This window comes from Ranitomeya variabilis, chromosome 2, assembly GCF_051348905.1.
Source record: "Ranitomeya variabilis isolate aRanVar5 chromosome 2, aRanVar5.hap1, whole genome shotgun sequence".
NCBI classification, from domain to species: domain Eukaryota; kingdom Metazoa; phylum Chordata; class Amphibia; order Anura; family Dendrobatidae; genus Ranitomeya; species Ranitomeya variabilis.
The window spans coordinates 62,637,973-62,654,283 of NC_135233.1; the positions used below are offsets into that span (position 1 = coordinate 62,637,973).

A 16,311-nucleotide genomic window follows, 5' to 3' on the forward strand; every position below is an offset into this window, starting at 1 on the left:
ATCCGCCCTGGACCATTCTACGTGTGCACACACCCTAAATCAGTGTAAAAAAACCCTAAATTAAAAAATACCCTAGTAGTGGTAACTAGTAATGAGCGAATGTGCTGGGATAAGGTGTTATCTGAGCATGCTCGGGTGCCAACCGAGCGTCTTCGGCGTGATCGAATAATATGTTCGAGTCCCTGCATGTCTTGCGGTTGTTTGACAGCCACAACACATGCAGGGATCTCCTGTTTGTTAGGCACTCCCTGCAAGACATGCAGCAGTGGGAACTCAAACATTTTTTGAGCATGCCGAGGACACTTGGTTAGCACCCGAGCACGCTCAGGTAACACCTTACCAGAGCACGTTCGCTCATCACTAGTGGTAACCCTCACTTTTCAATTCCTTTTCCAATGGAATTTGAGTAGTTTAAAACCAATGATGCTGCTTGACTGAATGGTAGGATCACACACCAATGTCTGCCAGTACACTATGTACCGGAACTATCACTTTTAGTTTCCATATTTCATTGCAACAAGCATTGAAAAAAGTCACTTCACTCTTCAGAATAAGGTCTTTGAGCCGGTCTCTCTACTCTCTATGGCAGAGACAAGTGCAGCTGGAAATTACTGAAGAATTACTGTCTGTATGAGCAGAGTGTACTTTGGGAGAACCGTGGGTGCACCCTTGTGGAGGACGAAAAGAAATCCGTATGCACAGAAAAAGGAGATTACACATGGCAAAAATCTACCTCTGATTTTATTACTGGTTTAATACCAGTCTGCAATGACATTTACTGGTCACAGAGCAAAAAATCGTAGTTACTTACCGATAACGGTATTTCTCTGATCCCATGATGGCACCACGGAGAGAGGGGTCCGCCCCCAGGGACAGGAAACCTACAGGTGAAAAAGGGCGTACCTCTCTCCCACATCAGTTGGTTTACAGAGCCTTATACAGAACTTCAGCTGCAACTTAATATTTACACAATTAAGCTTAACAATTTTAACTTAACAGAGGCACCGTGACTAAACTAATTATCAACATTATTATTATGTGCACACATGTGTGTGAAAAGGGAGGGAATATACGGGTGCCATCATGGGATCAGAGAAATACCGTTATCGGTAAGTAACTACGATTTTCTCTATCCCCATGATGGCACCACGGAGAGATTTACATAGATTGTAATTTTTTTAGGGAGGGACCACTGCCTCTAGAACCCTTCGACCAAAGGTGAGATCAGAGGAGGTCAAGTCTAAGCGGTAGTGTTTGAAAAATGTAGACTGGGAAGACCAAGTGGCCGCTCTACATATCTGTTGTATTGAAGCGCCCGCTCTTTCCGCCCAGGATGATGCCACTGCTCTGGTCGAGTGCGCTTTTATATTCTCCGGGATGGCCGCCCCGCTGGAAGAGTAGGATAGGGCGATGGCATCTCTTATCCACCTCGCTAGCGTAGCTTTTGACGCTTTCTGTCCCTTCCGTGGACCCTGGAAGCAGACAAACAGAGCCCTATCCTTCCTGCACTCCCTAGTGGCTGACAAGTATTGGAGTAGGCACCTCCTAACATCAAGGGTATGTAGTGTTTTTTCTCCCTCATTCTTGGGGTTGGGACAGAATGAGGGCAGGGAGACCTCTTGTGTCCTGTGAAATTGAGACGCGACTTTTGGGAGGTAAGCCGGGTCTGTTTTTAGAATGACTTTGTCCTCGAGAATTTGAGTGAAGGGAGGGCCCGCGGACAATGCTTGTATGTCACTAACGCGACGGGCTGAGGTTAGGGCCACTAAGAGTGTTGTTTTTAAAGATAGAATCTTTAGGGGTGCGTCTGCCAAGGGCTCAAAAGGAGATTTGGTTAGTGCATTTAGAACAAGGTTTAAATCCCATGGAGGGGCATTATGCAAAGGAACCGGTCTTGATCTACCCGAGGCTTTGATGAATCTCACGATCCATCGGTTTCTGGCTAGATCGTAATTATACAGCGCTCCCAAGGCTGCTACCTGAACCTTTAGAGTACTTGTAGCTAGCCCTTTTTCCAAACCCTTTTGCAGGAATTCGAGAATTTTATCTATTGGGATTTCCCCCCCTGGGTCAGCTCCCGATACAGACATGAATTTCTTCCACACTTTGCCATATATTTTGGTGGTTACGGGTTTCCTACTCTGTAGTAATGTGGACACCAGATTGGATGAAAACCCTTTGCTACTTAATAGCTTCCTTTCAAAAGCCAAGCTGTCATATGTAGGCTTTTTACATTGGGGTGACACACTGGGCCCTGGGATAACAGATTTTGCGTGTCTGGTAGAACCCACGGGCTGTCTAAGGACATCTTTCTCAGCCAAGAAAACCATATTCTGCGAGGCCAGAATGGAGCTATGATTATCACTGTTGCCCCCTCCTCCCGAATTTTCCTCAAGACTAGGGGAATGAGGGATATTGGAGGGAACGCGTAGGAGAGGCGATAGTTCCAGGGGACTGTAAGAGCGTCCAGAGCTACTGGCCCTCCCCGGGGATCGATTGAGCAGAACTTTCTCACTTTCCGGTTCTGATAGTCCGCGAATAGGTCTATTTCTGGCTCTCCCCAACGCTTCACTATTTGGTTGAATACCGACTGTTTCAGCTCCCACTCCCCCTGTTTCAAGCGTGTTCTGCTGAGAAAGTCTGCGGTCTGGTTTTCTGAACCCTTTATGTAAAGGGCTGTTAGGGACTTCAGATTGTGTTCTGCAATGTAAAAGATGGATCGGGTCTCTTCCATCAGTGTTTGTGACCTGGTACCCCCTTGGTGGTTTAGGTATGCTACCACTACCTGATTGTCCGAGAAGATTTTTACGTGGTGGGAGCGGATGATTTTTAGAAAGTGTATTAGGGCGAGTTTTACCGCTAGCAGTTCTTTCATATTTGATGAGGTTAGTTCTTGATTTTTGCTCCAGTTCCCTTGTGTCACCTGACCGTCTATATGAGCACCCCACCCCCAGGGGCTTGCATCCGTCGTTAGGATTTTTTCTGTTGGTAGTGACCAGGGGACCCCCCTGGTAAGATTTATCGGGTCCGCCCACCACTGTAGGGAGTGTAGCGTAGTTGGTGATATGCTTAACTGCCCGTCTAAATTTCCTCCCAGACACAGGCTTGAACTTAAAGTCTCCCATTGTAAGTCCCGGGAATGGCACTGTGCCCACTGCACGGCCGGGATACAGGATGTCATGGAGCCCAGCAGGGACATGGCTTTCCTGAGCGTGGTGACCGGGGATGCTGACAACTGTACTGCTGCCTGTGTCATTTTTTGAATCTTCCCCTGAGGAAGATAACACATTTGTGTGGTTGAGTCGAGGACTATCCCCAAGTACTCCTGTACCTGCGATGGGACTACTTTGGATTTGGTAAGGTTCAGCAGCCAACCTAGACTTGACAGAGAAGTCATAACCAAATCCAACTGCTGTTTGCAGTGATGGAATGATGTCCCTGCTACAAGGAGGTCGTCCAGGTAGGGAACTATCAGGATATTCTGTTCTCGTATGAGCCATCACTTCCGACATTAGTTTCGTGAATACCCGGGGTGCGACAGCTAACCCAAATGGGAGGGCCCGAAACTGATAATGTTTCACCTCCCCCTGGATATTCGCTGCTAGCCGGAGGTACTTTTGATGATCCTTGTGGATCGGTACATGATAGTATGCATCTCGTAGATCTAGAACCGTCATGAAACACCTGGGAAAGAGTATTTTTACGCAAGATTTTATTGTCTCCATTTTGAAGTGTGGGATCTCGAGAAAACTGTTTAACTTTTTGAGATTTATTATCGTCCTGTATGATCCATCTGGCTTCTTTCGGAGGAAGAGGGGAGAGTAGAAGCCCATGCCCCTTTCCTGGTGTGGGACTTCCTGTAGGACTTCCTTCTGGACTAGGCCTAGAATTTCTTCCTGAAGAGCCGACTGTTCTTGAGACTGTCTCTGTGGTGTCACCATGAAGAGGTTGTTGGGGGGAATGCGGAACTTTAGCTTGAGCCCTTCTCGTACTATGCCTAGTATCCAGGGACTGCTTGAAATTTTTTCCCAGGCTGGAAGAAACCTTTTCAGTCTTCCGCCAACCTGGTGGACACCTTCATTGAGTTTTTTTGTTGTCGGGAGTAGGTTTGTTGAATAGGAACCCTCTGGTTTTATTTCTTTTTTCCTCCCATGTTTCTTTGTTCCCTTTCGGAGGTTTTCTCCGCATAAATTTTTTATTCCGAAAGGAACGTCTGTAAGATTGGTTGGGGAAACCAGGGAAAGACTTTTTCTTGTCCTCGGCTTTCTCGAGGATGTCATCTAGCGTTGCGCCGAACAAGAATTCACCCTCACAGGGTATTGAACACAGTCTTGTTTTTGTCTGAAGGTCCCCTGGCCAACATTTTAGCCACAGGGCACGTCTTGCGGCGTTCGAGAAGGCGGCAGCCCTGGCTGCTAGTCTGGCCGAATCTACAGATGCATCCGCCAAAAAAGCTGCTGCACCTTTCATTACGGACACTGATTTTTGAATTGTGTCTCTTGAGACTTTTTCTTTTAATTGGGAATCCAAGTGTTCGAGCCACACCATTAGCGCGCGAGCCGTGCAGGTGGCCGCGACAGCTGGTTTAAGCCCGCCTCCTGCCGCTTCCCAGGAATTTTTTAGGAAACCCTCGGCTTTTTTGTCCATCGGGTCTTTTAAGGTACCCATGTCCTCAAAAGGTAGGGCAAACTTTTTTGAGGCCTTTGCTATGGCCACATCTAATTTTGGTGCCTTACTCCAGGACGAGCAGGCTGGGTCATCAAACGGGTATTTTCTTTTGGGGGTCAGGAGAGCTTTTTTTGTCTGGCTTTTTCCATTCTCTTTTGATTAGCGAGTGAATTTTCTCATTTACTGGAAATGCTCTTTTCCTTTTTTGTTCCAGGCCGCTGAACATTATGTCCTGCGCTGTTCTTTTAGGTCGCTCATCTACTAGCCCCATTGTTGCTCTGACCGCTTTTACCAAAGCGTCTGTTTCCTCGATAGGGAAGCAACTGCGTCCCCCCTCAGAGGATACTGAAGAGGTGTCAGAGGCTGACGAATCATTTGAGTCAGATAACTCGCTTTCTGACTCGTCCGCACTAGACTCAGGGAACTCCGGTCTTTTTTTATGTTTTTTCTTTGTGGTTTTAATATTTTTAATGGCACTTTCCACCTGGCTTTTTATTAATGATTTTAATTCTGAGGCAAATGATGGGGTTTCCTCCTGAATCGTCTTTTTTTATACAACCGCTGCATAATCTCTTCTCCCAGGAGGAAGGCAGCTCATCTGAACATATGGCACATTCCTTGTGCTTAGTTTTGCTTGTACATTTTTTACCCTAGAATAAAAAGAGTAACCCCATATTAAACTCAGCACTTTCACGTAGATCACTCACCCCCTGTGGATCAGAGATACCGTCTCAGGCCTGGGGACTGTATCCGCTGGAATCGTCACTGGCCGTGTGGTTTTTGCAGATCCTCGACTGCGTTGAGACTCTGATCGTCCGCTGCTGCTGCGCTGTACAGAGGAAGAGTTTCCTTTGCGCTGCTGCTGTAAGTGCAGACGCCGCTGCACATGTGCCTGCTCAGGAGATTGCTGGACAGCTTCCTGCATAACCTGCTGCTCGTTTTCGCTCATAGTGGCCTCCGCACTGTCTGGTGCACTTGGAGTTTGAATTTGCCACACTTTTCTGTTTGCTGGCGTTCTTTTATTGTATTTGTGCCGGCGATACCGGAAGTGGCGGTCTGCGCATGCGCCCGCCCCACTTCCGGTTCCCTGGATCGCCGGCCTCACATGGGGAAAGATATGCGCTGGGACGCCGGCGCGCGCGTACTAGCGCTCTGTCGGCGCCTACACTTCGGCGGTAACGGCTCTGCCGGTAATGGCGCCGGTGTTCTGCCCACATCGTCCGGTCATGGTTCGGGCATTGCAGCCCCGATCTTGCCTGGGCTTATGGAAAGGTAGCCGCCGCTACTTCCATGCGGTGGTATAGAGCTCTTTTGGCGGCCGCCGTCACCCGCTCCTTCCTACCCCCTTTTTTTTTTTTTTTTTTTTTTTTTTTTTTTTTTTTGAGGAAGGCAGACTTGCTTCCTTTCACTGCCTTCCCCCCTCACTCACCCATGAGGCCCGCCGACCCCTGTGGTGGTGCTTCAGGGAAGGGAAAAAAGGGGGGAGAAAACCGCTCAATCCAGCCGTGACAGGGCGCCCCCTATCAAGAAATCGACTGGACCAGCCCCTGGAATCCCACGAAGAATCCTTCAGGTACGTGCTGTAGGTTCCCCGTCAGGGACAGGAAACCAACTGATGTGGGAGAGAGGTACGCCCTTTTTCACCTGTAGGTTTCCTGTCCCTGGGGGCGGACCCCTCTCTCCGTGGTGCCATCATGGGGATAGAGAAAAATGGTTAATACAATATATTATGAAGTTGAACATTTGTCAATGCAGAATTCAATTATTGAAAAAAAAAAGTAAAAATTAAACGATAGTGACCCTTTAAAGAATCTGGACTCGCATGGCTCGGTTCACATTTCACAAATAAATACTTGGTGACCTTTTCCCACAATACATATTAGTGTCTATTGGGGCCGATGCCTACGAGTTCTGCACACTAACTAGAAGTGACATCTGTCCTTTCATCTAGGCGATTGCCTTTTATTCTGAGATTTCTCGTACATTGTCTGAGGACCACGATTGTCATGTAGCCGTCCACCGCAGCTACATACAGGATACTGACTGGACCTCTCGAGAAATTCACTTTTTATTTGGTCACTAAGTTTATGGTTTAGAGAAGTTTAGGGCCTGGAGAAATGTCAGATGTTTCGCTTATTTTTCTTTTAACATCATAAGGCTCCGTTATAAGAGACGTCTAATACCTGGCTCACTATATCTTCAAAGTTATCCATTTTATTTTTGGGGGTAAAAAAGTCTCATCTAAGAGCAGAGTTTCCTGAATATAAGCAATCTGTAGCTCGCTGGTTTGTCTGTGTCAGTCTAACAAGCCTACGACATTTACCGGCACAGGGATGGTACTCAGTCTGAGTATATAGTGTAGTGCCGGGGTAGCAAGCTGTGCAGTGATGAGGCAGTGACCCACAAAGTTCAAACACAAAACTCCTTTAATGTGTTTCTTCACAGCATTAACCTCTTTCTGACCTCGGACGGGATAGTACGTCCGAGGCCAGATACCCCGCTTTGATGCAGGGCTCCGCGGTGAGCCCGCATCAAAGCCGGGACATGTCAGCTGTTCTGAACAGCTGACATGTGCCCGCAAAAGCGGCGGTTGAAATCGCGATTTACCCGCCGCTATTAACTAGTTAAATGCCGCTGTCAAACGCTGACAGCGGCATTTAACCGGCGCTTCCGGCTGGAAATGAGCGCATCGCTGACCCCCGTCACATGATCGGGGGGTCAGCGATGCGTCAGAATGGTAACCATAGAGGTCCTTGAGCCCTCTATGGTTATTGATGCCGTCCTGCTGTGAGCGCCACCCTGTGGTCGGTGCTCATAGCACACCTGCATTTCTGCTACATAGCAGCGATCTGATGATCACTGCTATGTAGCTGAGCCGATCGAGTTGTGCCAGCTTCTAGCCTCCCATGGAGGCTATTGAAGCATGGCAAAAGTAAAAAAAAAAAAAGTAAAAAAAAATGTGAAAAAAATATATAAAAGTTTAAATCACCCCCCTTTCACCCCATTCAAAATAAATCAATAAAAAAAAAAAAAAATCAAACCTACACATATTTGGTATCGCCGCATTCAGAATCGCCCGATCTATCAATAAAAAAAAAGGATTAACCTGATCACTAAATGGCGTAGTGAGAAAAAAATCTGAAACGCCAGAATTACGTTTTTTTTGGTCGCCGCGACATTGCATTAAAATGCAATAACGGGCGATCAAAACAACGTATCTGCACCAAAATGGTATCATTAAAAATGGCAGCTCGGCACGCAAAAAATAAGCCCTCAACAGACCCCAGATCATGAAAAATGGAGACGCTATGGGTATCGGAAAAAGGCGCAATTTTTTTAGCAAAGTTTTGAATTTTTTTTCACCACTTAGATAAAAGAGAACCTAGACATGTTTGGTGTCTATGAACTCATAATGACCTGGAGAATCATAATGGCAGGTCACTTTTAGCATTTAGTGAACCTAGTAAAAAAGCCAAACAAAAAACAAGTGTGGGATTGCACTTTTTTTTGCAATTTCACCGCACTTGGAATTTTTTTTCCATTTTCTAGTACACGACATGGTAAAACCAATGATGTCATTCAAAAGTAGAACTTGTTTCGTAAAAAATAAGCCCTCACATGGTCATATTGACGGAAAAATAAAACAGTTATGGCTCTGGGAAGGAGGGGAGCGAAAAACGAACACGGAAAAACAGAAAATCCCAAGGTCATGAAGAGGTTAAATGTCCAAAATTCACACAATTGCATATAATCTCAGTGCATGGTATCAGTGTCCATTTCACTGCACTACATACTACACGGCATCCTTCCATTTACAGTCACTAAACACGTTGGACTTCCCTTTGACCAGTAGCCGTGGGCGACTGTGCCGCCGTGTCAATGTCTCTTAGGCCGGAGTTACACTACAGTGAGATACGTCCGAGTCTCGCAGGTTAAAAACAAGCTCTGGCACCGGCACTCTGGAGCGGAGTGTGCGGCTCCATGTATTGCTGTGCGGCTGCACGCCCCGCTCTGGAGTGCCGGTGCCAGAGCTTGGCTTTAACCTGCAAGACTCGGCCGTATCTTGCTGTGTGTGATCCCGGCCTAACTCACAGCTTTCACCATTTACAGTCACTAAACACGTTGGCCCTGACACACCCATACCCTTTACTGCAGGGCTTTTAACAAAGAAACTCGTGGCCTTCAGCCACATGGAAAACCTGGCCAGGAATGAAACGGACTGCACGACTACCATTCGGCAATCTGTTTCACAACACAACATCCCAGAGCAGGTTTCCCCTATATCTGCCTTGGATACTAGCATGTCCAAGACTAACACTTTTATTATTTCTAGCCTGCATTGAAGCCACCGCTATGCCCGTGACTGCCATGCACTCCTATGGCCTTCATACGCCTCCGTGCAAAACCTGAGGAGAACACAGTGACCCCTACCTGTGAAATCGGTCACTGCTTCACCATTGCAATCCCAGCTACACCTGTGACTGCAATACCCCCTCATGGCTTCACTACGCATCCATGCGCATCCCGAGGAGAACAAACAGCGACCCCTACCTGTGATACCAGTCACTGCCTCACAATAGCGAGAGAAATACTACTAATAATCTCCCACCACCTTTTGTACCGCAATAGGATCACATAAAATAGCAACAGTGCGGTTTTAAAACTTAACCTTTACTAGTCAGTTCCTAAAAAGAGGTTCAACAACTCTATAAAATTAAGTGAAACAGTGATATCAATACACACAACAATTAACAAGTAGCAGATTGTTCAACCCTCCCTGTTTGGGAAGAAAATATTTTTACATTCATCACACCATATGAAAGGATCATGTAAACAAATAAAGAGCAATCAAAAAGGGCTAGTCGATAGGGCTAGCCGTGGACTGCCCTTGTAAGGGTGGGAGTCTTGCGGTGCCAGAATCAGCCTAATAACAGGGACTGACATTGATAATACCGGGTCCCCCTTTTGGAGACTGCAGAAGAAGGAGAAGGAATACAACATCTGGAGAGATTGTTCCTTTTACTGCAGTTCCCATTATATATGTGGCAAATAGCCAGCTGCTACATTTGCATGCTATATGCGAACAAAATGTAAAGGTTAGCCCTTTTTGATTAATATTTTCTCCCAGAAATAGATTTGGGCTCTTTATTTGTTTACATGAACCTTTCATATGGTGTGACGAAAGTCAGAAATATTTTCTTCCCAAACAGGGAGGTGAACTATCTGCTACTTGTTAATTTTTGTGTGTGTTGATATCACTGTTTCACGTACTTTTATAGAGGTGTTGAGCCTCTTTTTAGGAACTGACTAGTAAAAGTTAAGTTTTAAAACCACACCGTTGCTATTTTTTTTGGACCTCAGTCTCCATTCTTTGTCTTACGGTATCACCTTCGGGAAACTTTAACATCTGCCGCTCTCCAATAATTCACATATGCAGTAATTTCATTTTGCTGGCACAAGAGTTCTGACATCAGCTATTAATAAAGACTTCCATTTCCCATAAAGTAACACTCATGCAGCACTTCTTCTTATAGGTTTCCACTCATTATATGGAAATGCGTAAAAGAACTAATAATGGCATAAAAGAGGCATCGACATCACAATTCTCACTGCCTATGTTATTCTCCCGACATGTGCAGCAGATTTGTGTGTGTCCAGGTCCTAAGGCTACGTCCCAACGGTCAGTAATCGGCAGCGCTTTGGACGCAGCACATGTCCGCTACGTACACAGCGCTGCCGGCTTTTGAACGCAGATGATTCCGCATGTGTTCTTTGAACCGTGCAGAATCACCGCACCCAATACATTGGACGGGTGATGTTTATCTTGCGGAAGCTCACGTCTCCGCAAGATAAATAGATAAATGGTGCGGTCTGGAAAGACGCGCCGCATGTGCATCTACGCAGGTGCTTGTGTCAATATTGTAGGGAGATTGCAAGCATTTAGCAAAACAGACATAACTGGGGGGGGATTACAGGATGCATTTAACCCACAATCATCCCATGGCGTCTGCCTCGCTACAAATCTTGCAAACTTTTTGTGCAAATCCAAATTGCTATAAAAAAAAAAGTTGTGACTTTTAAAAGGAATTTACTCCAGAATTTTTATGAAGTAGCTTTGATGAATTATGACTGACTCATCACCATAAACTGATCCAAGTGTACAGTATTGTCTTGGGCATGTTACTTTTAGGGTAAATTAATAAAAGTCAATTTTTTATTTTTTCCTACCAGTTATACATACAGTATGTTGAATAATTAGAAATAACATCACTAAATACACAAAAAAACACCTTACTTTATGCCCGAGATAAAATGTCACAGTCTCTAAAAGTGACTATTTTTTTCACTCTTTACCCAAGAGAGTCCGATGTGAAGAGGGCCGTGACGCGCGCCGATTCCGAGGAGTGGGCCAAGGTGGTTAGCTGTTCAGAGCGGCTTTTTTTTTATGAAGTAGAAAGTGATATCTCAGGCCTAGGGGAAATTGTGCTCCAGATGATGCCGGAGCTGTTAATTCTTTATGCTTTCTGAAGCCTGTTCATCTACATACAACGCTGCTCCCATCTCTTCCCAACTATGCCTTCGCTGACACTGTCTGATATGTTTGCACTACACACGGTATATTAATATATATATATATATATATATATATATATATATAATTGTCTAAGGGTTTTTCCGTCTGTCTGTCTGTCTTTCTGTCTGTCTGTCCTGGAAATCCCGCGTCTCTGATTGGTCGAGGCCGCTAGGCCTCGACCAATCAGAGACGGGCACAGCATGGCGACTATGATGTCATAAAGGTTGCCTCGACCAATCAGCGACGGGCACAGTCTGCTGCCAGGCCTCGACCAATCAGCGACGGGCACAGTATCGACGTAGATGTCATAATGGTTGCCATGGCGACGATGTCATAAAGGTTGCCTCGACCAATCAGCGATGGACACAGTATCGACGTAGATGTCATAATGGTTGCCATGGCGACGATGATGTCATAAAGGTTGCCTCGACCAATCAGCGACGGGCACAGTCTGCCGCGAATTCTGGAATCATCATTGTCCATATACTACGGGGACATGCATATTCTAGAATACCCGATGCGTTAGAATCGGGCCACAGTCTAGTATATATATATATATATATATATAGCGGCAGACGAATATAAATATTGGACGGAGCTGAACAGCAACTTCTAGCGGCTGCTGGCAAGAAAAGCCGTCAGATTTCTCTTCTTTTCCAATTACTTCTTTTTTTCCCATTTACAATGGTTATCTGGCTGTATTCTTTACAATAGCTTTTTATTTTCATTATTCCATTTGGAAATTACCAACAATAGCGTCACAAGGAGTAATGGATTGATATTAATTAGTGGTGTGACTTAATTGGGAAACAAAGTTAAGAAAATAATGGCGCGCATAGAGAGGCAAGGTACTAGAGTTTGGGTACACCTTGTTGTAGTGCGATGGATTTGACCATTTTTTGATCTAAGGGGCAATGTTTCTCCTTTTGGAGATAACAAGACAGTCCCGGCATGTCAGTGTGAGGAGACTTACACACCATGCATGCTCCTCTGGGAAATTAAATATGCGAATTGCCTTTTCAGAGGACTAGTGCCATCTATTGGAAGTAACAATCCTAAGTCAATATTGACTCTTTAACGAGCCTTGTCATATAACTTAAGATAAAAGACAAAACCACAAGGAAAAACATTATCCCTTAGATCCCTGCCAGTAGCCTCTCACCCAGCCAAACCAGATCTCATACTTTGCACTGAGGAGGGGCAATCACCCACAAAACACCGTGTCTGCAAACTGAAATTCCAATTTGGCTTTTATGCAAAGTCATGTGACAAGGCTCGTTAAAGGGTCGATACTGACTTTTAGGATTGCTACTTCCTATAGTTGGCGCTAGAGTTCAAGTCCTCGTCCTCTCTGAAGAGACAATTTGCATACCACAAAATTTTGAGACCTTCACATTTTAGCAAAGTAATATTACCTCCCAGAACCACCTTACCCTGACAATGTACCTTTCTGACATTGTTATAAAGTCTCTAGTTCTGTAACAAGGCTTTTTACGTTAGAGATCAGTCCAAATAAATATATGTTTTCAACTCTAGGATCTTTTTTTTTTTTTTTACCACTGCCGGGTACACTGAGTGTTATAATTATCCACACGGCTGTGCCGCTGTTCTCTTGTCCGTATGATATGTGAAAGGTACTGTATGATTTGTGTGAACAACAGTGTTTCGCTCAGGAAACCTCATTGTTAGTAGATGTGTCCTTCAATTATACCACAGGGAAAAGTGCTGTAAACACCAGATATTTAACTTTCATATAAATCATAAGTGATGGCTTTCTGAAGCAATATTGTATCCGGCCCGTGACAACACCACGGCAAGTTTAATTAGTAAACATTTCTTATTCTATTGGAAACAATTTTAATTTGTTTGTGGGATTTTTTTTCCCACCCGCTTCGGCTGACTTGCAAGTATTTTATATATCATGCCTGTCTTAAGCCTTTTCAGAATATCCAATTTGCAAACTGTATTGTGACAGGCAATTATTTCAGCAAGTAAATCTTTCCAACTTCAAACTCTCTAATTTTTTTTCTGTGTGTATATTTTGTTACGCATGAAAATAATGAGAACAATCAGAAGTAAATGCCATGTCTGCGGATGAGGTGTTATTTTTATTGTTTTGCAGCATTTAGAAAATGTGGAATCCTAAAATACTACAGTATTAAAGGGTTTATTTATTACTACTTGCTATTGTTAGGACTCGGTGCTGAACTTTGTAGAAAAGTTAGTGATGCAAATAGTTAGAGGCTTGGGCCTTCATCAGACGGTCGCGAACTGCCATGGGAAATTATCGGCACCCCATTACTGCCTAACTGGGGGTCATAAAGGCACCGTTGGCTGGGCTTCACAGGAATACCAAGATGCCAGGCATGGGTGCTTTCATCAGGCCACCAACTGCCATGGGAAATTATCGGCACCCCATTACTGCATAACTGGGGGTCATAAAGGCACTGTTGGCTGGGCTTCACAGGAATACCAAGATGCCAGGCATGGGTGCCTTCATCAGGTCATCAACAGCCATGGGAAATTATTGGCACCCCATTACTGCCTAACTGGGGGTCATAAAGGCACTGTTGGCTGGGCTTCACATGAATACCAAGATGCCAGGCATGGGTGCCTTCATCAGGTCATCAACAGCCATGGCAAATTATCGGCACCCCATTATTGCCTAACTGCGGGTCATAAAGGCACCGTTGGCTGGGCTTCACAGGAATAACAAGATGCCAGGCATGGGTGCCTACATCAGGTCTCCAACTGCAATGGCCAATTATCAACACCCCATTATTGCCTAACTGGGGGTCATAAAGGGCACCGTTGGCTGGGCTTCACATGAATACCAAGATGCCAGGCATGGGTGCCTTCATCAGGTCATCAACAGCCATGGCAAATTATCGGCACCCCATTATTGCCTAACTGCGGGTCATAAAGGCACCGTTGGCTGGGCTTCACAGGAATAACAAGATGCCAGGCATGGATGCCTTCATCAGGCCACCAACTGCCATGGCAAATTATCGGCACCCCATTATTGCCTAACTGCGGGTCATAAAGGCACCATTGGCTGGGCTTCACAGGAATACCAAGATGCCAGGCATGGGTGCTTTCATCAGGCCACCAACTGCCATGGGAAATTATTGGCACCCCATTAATGCCTAACTGGGGGTCATAAAGGCACCGCTGGCTGGGCTTCACAGGAATACCAAGATACCAGGCATGGGTGCCTTCATAACCTGGGGTCAGATGGGGACCCAAAATGGCACACCACCAGTATCACACTGCCTAAGTGCCGCTGTCAATGACTGATACTTGTAGTTAAACTGAAGGTGTCATCAGAAAATTACCTATTTTTGTAAATCTATTTTTTTGTTTAATGTATTTTTAAAGGTTTTATTAATAGTTTTTTCCCCCATATCTTAACCTGTATTAAATTAAAATCAGAAATCATCCAATTTTCACTCTGGCCATTAAAGGGGTTATCCAGGACTATTTCACTGTTTATTTCTTTTTTTTTTTACTATGGGTCTAAAAACTAACAGGTAGTTGCTACCTACCTGCCTGTTGTGCCCCGCGCTGATCTTTGGGGTAAAAAAGTGACTCGACCATTCTTCACTCACTAGTTTATTCAGTAGAAGTTAAATAATTAAAAAAATAAAAAGCTGACATCCAAAGAAGACGCAAAAAAGAGGCTTCAGGATGAAACACACCGAGGTGTCCCTAAGTGTCTTCCTCCTGAAAACCTTGCTTGGTTTGCAAATGTCTAAAAGATGTTGTGTGCACCTACCCAACGGGTTTAAATAGCAGCGATCAGAGCGTCAGTAATTGCTGTTAGAGCAGGATTCCTGCTATATAATCCTGTATAATTCAGCTGGCAGCCATGGTGTTTGGAGTCGGCCCCGAGTCTGGTCCAAACACCTGCACCCTGATGTACAAGGAGGTCAAACTTCAGTAAGGGGTTAAAGGATCAAACTGCTAAAAGGGTAAAATTAATGGGTAGCGCTGTTTCAACTTTAATTGTGCATGAGCATTAATGAGCAGAAATCACCAGAAACAACAAACATGCCAAAGACAACAATACGGTGGCTCAGTGGTTTGCAAAGTTGCTCTGCTTTTGCTGGGGTCTTGGGTTCCAATCCCACCAATGACAACATCTGCATGGAGATTTTATGCTCTCATGCGTTTCCTCCAGGTTCTCCGATTTCCTCCTATATTCCAAAGAAATACTGATACGAAATTTGCATTGTGAGCCTTGAATCGCCCAGTAGTCCCATAAGGAGTGATAGAGCAGTAGTCGGGACATTCTAATGGCAATAAAAAGACCCCCTTGTGCTGATCAGTGAGGGTCCCAGCAGTTGGACCCCACTAATCAAGAAGCTAATCACCTATCCTATGTATAGGTGATAAAGGGGTTGTCCGGTGAAAACAGGTTAAGAAATCCCAATATACAGTAGTGTTCAAAATAATAGCAGTGTGTTCAAAAACATTAGTTATTAATCACAAATCTGTTTTTATTTCCAGCATTGGGAACATTGTGTGCTGTTTTCTAATTCAAAACATGAACAGAAATGTATATAAGTTTAACTACTTTACAGAAAATAACAAAAAATGAACATTGGGCTGTTCTAAAAAATAGCAGTGTCTGCATTTGTCTTTACAAACTCACAATATGTACTATTTTTTTTGTGGATTTAGCATTCCTGTGAATCACTGACCTAATATTTAGTTGTTACCGACAGTTTTTTAGAACGGCTTCACATCTATGTTGCATAGAGTCGGCCAACTTCCCAGTCACCGGTTATTCCAGCCCAGGATGCTTGGGCTACATCTCACAATTTTTCGGCAATTGTTGGCTTTGCCTAAGAAACAGCATTTTTGTGTCAACGCCACAAGTGTTCTATCAGATTAAGGTCCGGGAATTGGGCCGGCCACTCCATAACCTCAATTTTGTTGGACTGGAACCAAGATTTTGCTCGTTTACTGGTGTGTTTAGGGTCGTTGTCTTGTTGAAACACCCATATCAAGGGCACACCCTCTTCAGCGTAAGGCAACATGACCTCTCCAAGTATTATATGCAAACT

The 16,311-nt window shown here is 44.8% G+C and overlaps 1 protein-coding gene across 3 annotated transcripts in view; it reads right to left on the minus strand.

The window, feature by feature from the left end:
• Window positions 1-16,311, minus strand: part of ASB3 (ankyrin repeat and SOCS box containing 3) — a 130,674-nt gene that overhangs the window by 8,612 nt on the left and 105,751 nt on the right. Inside the window, exon 10 of one of the 3 annotated variants that reach the window (XR_013221020.1) lies at window positions 15,018-15,155. The exons of the other annotated variants lie outside the window; for them this stretch is intronic. The gene's annotated coding sequence lies outside the window, so the exon portion shown is untranslated. The remainder of the gene's footprint in view (window positions 1-15,017; window positions 15,156-16,311) is intronic. 3 annotated transcript variants of the gene reach the window in all.